This window comes from Perca fluviatilis, chromosome 12, assembly GCF_010015445.1.
Source record: "Perca fluviatilis chromosome 12, GENO_Pfluv_1.0, whole genome shotgun sequence".
NCBI lineage: Eukaryota > Metazoa > Chordata > Actinopteri > Perciformes > Percidae > Perca > Perca fluviatilis.
The window spans coordinates 33,083,112-33,089,368 of NC_053123.1; the positions used below are offsets into that span (position 1 = coordinate 33,083,112).

At 50.5% G+C, this 6,257-nt stretch overlaps 1 pseudogene; it reads right to left on the reverse strand.

The window, feature by feature from the left end:
• Positions 1 to 560: 560 nt before the first annotated feature.
• Positions 561 to 1,472, reverse strand: LOC120569401 (annotated as a pseudogene).
• Positions 1,473 to 6,257: the final 4,785 nt, after the last annotated feature.

Consider the following 6,257-nt stretch of genomic DNA (forward strand, 5'->3'; position numbering starts at 1 on the left):
AGTACAATATTAATGACATAGTGCTGCAGGCCTTTACTTTAACGTCATGATAGTTAATTCATACGTGTTAAGGAAATGTTACATGTCCAACGTAGTTTGCTGTCGGGACTTTTGCATAAAAGCGCATGTCTGAAAGAGTATTTGTTATTATGATCACTGATTCCATCAGATCAATGGTTTACTCTTGGCCAGGGGGGATTGAAAGGTGATCTTCAAGGCACAATAACGCACTTTGTCAATGTAAAAAGACAAAGTAAAGCTAAAATGAATGGCACACCTAGACATAGGATTCTACCATTGCCAACATTTAAAACAAACTTTTAATGTTTTTTTTAATTAAACCCGATCATAAAGAATAAAATAGTGTTTGACTTTTTAATTACTGCAGAAAATATGTCATTACAATGTTAAAGCTGATGACCATTTATTGTATAGCAACTATGACATTTTTTTTTTCTTCTGGATTAAACACCTTCTAATAATCAAAGAAACCTCATCTCGACATTATTTTTTACAGAAGACAGAACAGATCATTTGTTGATATCTTGGTGCAGTTCTCTTTAACAGAACAACCTCCTGATGTGATTATAAATTTCTTTCATTTTTAGTCCGTATATGATTGGATTAAAGAGAGGATGATACAAAATCACTTGTAAAGTCATTATAAAATGTATAGTTTTTGGAAGCTCCAATTCCAGTTTAACTATAATGACATCATATGCAAACAACAAAGAAAAGCTGATTAGAACCAACAGATGAGGTAAACAGGTCTGTGCAACTTTCATTCTGACTTATGTACGACTTTGGTACGTTACTATGAATATCTTTGTGTATGTAAAGATTATGAAAAGCACAGGGAGAATTGAAACATTGAAAAAGACAATCGCACCAAACACAGTGAGTGCTCTTGAGCTCAGACAGTGAAGTTTGTAAATTGAGTTGTTGCAAAAGATTCCTTTCAAAGTAAAGTTACAGAGTTTAGTATTTGCACTAAGTGATACTGGAACTGCAACCTGACAAGCAGGCACAAACCAAGCTAAACCCAGAAAGATACGGACAGTTGTTTTCTTCATGATAGTGTGATATTGCAGAGGTTTACAAATAGACACATATCTGTCATAAGACATGGCTGCCAACAGTAAGAATTCTGAACTATTTAAAGAGTAATATAGGAAACACTGAAAGAGACAGGCTGAATAAGATATGATCTGTTTTTCAGATAAAAAGACAATCAAAAGCTTTGGATAGATAGCAGTGCTAATAAGAAGAGAGTTCAGTAACAAAGCAGCAATGAAAATGTACATAGGCTCATGAAGGATTTGGTGAAGCCAGATAAGGTACACAATAGTAGAATTACTGCAGATTATTAGAAAATATACTGTGAACATCATCAAAAAATAAAGATACCTGTATTTGTCCATTTCAACATGCCCACCAAGAGTTATATATGTTATATTTAATTCACTATCCATTTAATATTGTAGCGTTCACGGCTCTGCCGCACGGCTGGCTGGGTAGCTGAATGACGAGGAGACAGTGGCCGAAGTTTAACCGGATGGACCAGGCTTTATTACCCTCGAACACAGGCTAATAACAGGGTTGGAAGAGTGCCCAAAAACAACAACCAAAGCGCTGCTGGCCCCGACTACTCTCCTAGCTTCCTCCCCTCTCCGTAAAACTTCACCCTCCTTCCCGCCTCCTCTCCAACCTGACCAATCAGCTGAACTAGGGCAACATCTTCCCCCAATGAACCCCCCGAATCTCTCCCATATTAGTCCTGCAGGGTCGCTACATTGCCCCCCCCCCCGCTAATTCCTTGTCCCCGAGGAAGCTCAAAGTCTTGAAAGCGACCCGGCAATCTCCGCACCCTCTGCGACCTCCTAACTCCTTGACCCTCCGGGAGAGGTCTAGGAGCGGTAGAGGCATTTCTTGGCACTACAGCTCCAAGCGGTGTCACCACCTCTCCTCGAAGAGCATCCTGCTGCCGTATTGGTGGGCCTCTCCTGCGGCACGGTGATCCTACACTTGCCCCAGTCTGTGTCACTGGGAAAGCCGGCTGTTGGTTACCTCGGTATGGTGCCATCCTATCCCGGTGTAGAACTACTGTGCGTCCGCTTGGAGCCAGTTTGATGCGTTACACAACCTGGCCCACCCTTTGGACCACGTAGCAGGGACCAATCCATGTGCTGTCCAACTTAGGGCAGCGCGGCCCTTAACTCTCTTGGGACCATACACCCAGGCAAGATCGCCTGCCTGGAAGTCCTGTCCTTTGACGTGCACGTCGTAGCCTCGTTTTTGGCGGACCCCGGCCTGCTGCGATTGGTGCCTGGCAAAGTTGTGGGCCGTTCATATCGGTCCTGTAACTGCCTGGCATATTCTGGCCCTGCCGAGTCGCCGGTGCATCTGGTGGCCGTCCATAGGCCAGCTCCGTCGGCGTTCTCAGCTCTCTGCCGAGCATCAACAATGCAGAAGTACATCCGGTGGATTCTTGGACTGCGCTCGCGGCACGTACGAGGATGAGGGGAATCTGCAGATCCCAATCACTCTGGTCCGGGCAGTGGGAAAGGGCCAGCTGGGCGCTCAAGGTCCGCATGAACCGCTCCACTAATCCGTCACTTTGTGGGTGCAGCGGAGTAGTCCTCGTCTTCCGGATGTCAAGCTGGCTACACATTGTGGTGAACACCTGTGCCCGGTTCCGCCCTGGGTGAGGTGGAGCTGTGATGGTGTTCCGAAGCGGCTGAACATTCCTTGTACCAAGGCCTCAGCCACGGTTGTCGCCTCCTGGTCAGGAAGGGGTATGCTTCGGGGCCACTTCGTAAAATAGTCAATGGCGACTAGCACATATTGGTTCCCTCTACTAGTGCGGGAGGGGCCCCAGCACATCAACGCCCACTCTGTCCATAGGCGCCCTACCCGGTGCTGCTGTAAGGGTGCGGGACTGACCTAGGGGCCTTTACGGGCAGTACAGGCATCACATCGGCGCCGTAGTCTTCCATATCCCTCCTACTCTGGCCCCAGTAGAACGTCTGTCTCAGCCGTCTTAAGGTCTTTGTCACCCCAAAGTGACCAACTCCGAGGCTACCATGATGTGCTTCAAGCACTTCCTCGCGGAGGTTTTTGGGTACAACCACTTGCCATTGTGGTTCTCCAGTGGCTGGCCACGCCAGCATCTCTTCAGGACTCCCTCATGCAGCTCCACTCCAGGCCATTGAGACCAGAGCCCTCTGACGGTGGCGGACTGGCCAACCGCATCTTCCCAGGGTGGTCGGATGTTAGCATCCAGCACACCCATGACAGATTGAGGTCAGGGTCCTCGAGTTGCAATTCCCTCCACCTCTTCACATTATCGGGTAACAGCGCCCGACAGATCACCCTTCAAGCGTTCTGGCTTGCTTTTTCACGTTCTTCCAGCGGTCACAGTGGTGACAGCCTGGAGCGCATGGTCGTGGGGAGAGACTGTCTGCATTGTTGTGACTTTCCCCAGCTCTGTGCTGAATAGTAAACTGAAAGGCCTGGAGTTGTTTGATCCACCTGGCTACTTGTCCTTCTGGCTCTTTGAAGGACATGAGCCACTTCAAGGCAGCGTGGTCAGTGCGGATAGTGAACGGCAGGCCACAGAGGATATGCTTGAAATGGCCCACAGCATCGATCACTGCCAAGAGTTCCCTGCGAGTGACGCAGTAGTTCTTCTCTGGCTTATCGAGGGAGCGACTGTGGTAAGCAACAACATGCTCGCCCTCTGGGGTCAGCTGCGAGAGTACGGCGCCAAGACCTGTGTTGCTGGCGTCCGTGTCGAGGATAAACGGCAGCTCAGGGTTGGGTGCAACCAGCACCGGGTCCTTGCATAAGACCTGTTTTAGCTGGTGGAAGGCAGCTTCCTGATCATGTCCCCACTCATAGGGAACATCTTTGCGCAGTAAGTTGAACATGGGCGCAGCCACCGTAGAGAATCCAGCCACAAACCGTCTGTAGTAGGAAGCCAATCCCAAGAAGGATCTCAGTTGCCGGACATCAGTGGGGGTGGGCCAATCCCGGACAGCTGCTACCTTGTCTGGTTCTGTCATGATGCCAGCTTCACTTACTTTATGACCCAAGAAGGATACCTCCCGCCGCAGGAAGCAGCACTTACCGGGATGAAGCTTCAGGCCTGCAATCTTGATCCACTCCAGTACTTCTCTCAGGTTCTCAAGTGCTGAGTCAAAACTGGGCCCATGGACAAGGAGATCATCAAGGTAGACTAGGCAGCGCTCGGGGGGGACACCCACAAGGACCTTTTCCATCAGCCTCTCAAATGTTGCGGGGGCGTTGCACAGTCCGAACGGCATGGTGGTGAACTGCCACAGGCCCCGCCCCATGGTAAAGGCGGTCTTGGCTTTGTCTTCTGGAGCCATAGCCACCTGCCAATATCCACTCCGGAGGTCCAATGAGGAAAACCAGGCTGAGCGCCGCACGTAGTCGAGGGACTCATCTATCCGCGGCAGTGGATAAGAGTCTTTCACTGTCTTTGGCGTTTAATGGTCGGAAGTCGACACAAAACCTCCACTTTCCATCCTTCCTAGGAGCCATAACAACCGATGACACCCATGGACTTTCGAGGGCTCAATAATGCCAGCATCCTTCATTTCTTGTAGCATCTGGTTCGCAGCAGCTTAGCCGGGAATATGGGAGGAGCGCCCTAGACCGCTGGCGGAGTTGGCTGTGCATCCCCAGTATTGATGGAGTGCTGAACCAAGTGGGTGAGCCCCACGTCGTTGGGATTGGTGGAAAAACTGTGTCGATACTCATGCAGGAGGTTCCAGAGCCTATTCTGCTGCTCCAAGCTCAGACCTGCACGATTTTTCTCCCACAGGTCCTTGACCGGTTGCCCTGGCGGCTGTCTCTTTCTCAGAAATATGGGGGCTACACTTGCGGTCTGGATCACTGCAGGTAATGGTGGCTGGTTGTCCGATAGGACAAGGGCTGTGGGGCTGTCAGCGGTTAGTGGACAAGGGCTTCTTGCCGAGTGGCCCTCCCCCCGAGGTGAGTCTGGAGAATGGGACGGTTCTCCTTGTACATCATCGTCCTCAACTAAATAACTAGTCATTTTTGGAATGTGAGGGTCACTCAGGAAGGGAATAGATACCCCATCAGGGAACATAATTGTCCGTGTTTGGAAGTTGAGTATAGCCCTTGCTTCACACAGGAAGTCCAGTCCAAGTATACAACTCTCAGTTACTTCAGCGACCCAGACTGGTTGGCAGGTGGAATATGCCCCCACTTGGATCTGTGTTTCACACCGTCCTAGCATGGGGCCTTTGCGCCTTTCCTTTTACTGTGGTGAAGTGGGACATTGGTGGCTTGGGGTAGAGTTCCAGCTGGCAGGAGATCAGGGTGAAGGAGAGTTGGCGGTTGAGCCAGAGTCGAGCAGGGGCGTTGGTCAATTGGCCATTGACCAATATCGGTACTCGGCAGCTATCATTGTTTGGGCACTTTGCGTGCTAAGGGCATGAGTGACAGGGAGGCGGGCGTTTTACCACAGAATGATTGTCACAACCTCTGGGGAGCGAAGGTTGGCTCGGGTTGCTCCCCTCTACACCGAGCCTTGAGCATTTCCGATCCGGCACACCCAAAGCAGAATCGAGAATAGGACAGAAGCGCCAGGTGTGACCCCCTGATTGCACCTCCAGCAGATTTGCCTCTGTCGATCTTCAGGTGAAGGGAAAGGACGTCCGGGGCCCGTCGGCAGAGAGGTTGGTCCAATCTGCGCGAGAGGAGAGCTCTTGGGCCTTGTTGACACCTGTCCGGATAGGTTATCGAAACCTTCTATGGGGATGTCTTCCACCGCCCGTGCTTTCTCTAGAGCTGCTTCCAGGGTCTGTGGGTCAGCAAGCCGGACTTGTTGGTCGATGGAAGAGGTAGGAGGCCACGAATGAATGCTTCTTTAGTTAGCACCAAAGCGTGTTTCATCGTCAAACTCAGGGAATCCTCTTTGAGCGAGGTAGCGCAGCTCCGCTGCAAACACTCCTAGCTTTTCTCCAGGTGCCCGCATTCGTTGCGTTAAACCTCTGCCGCATCACAACTTGCGGGGGTGATGGTCCCAAAAGCGTTCTCTAGTGCCCTGGATATAGCTTGTGGGTTCTCCAGGTCGCCCGCCCAGTCACATCTAGCAGTACTTTCCCTAGCTTCACCTTCCAATGCTGAGATCAAATGGACGGCTCTCTCTGCTGGGGACCAGCCATTTGCGCTGCTAGAAGAAGAAACTGGGCCCAGTATGTTTC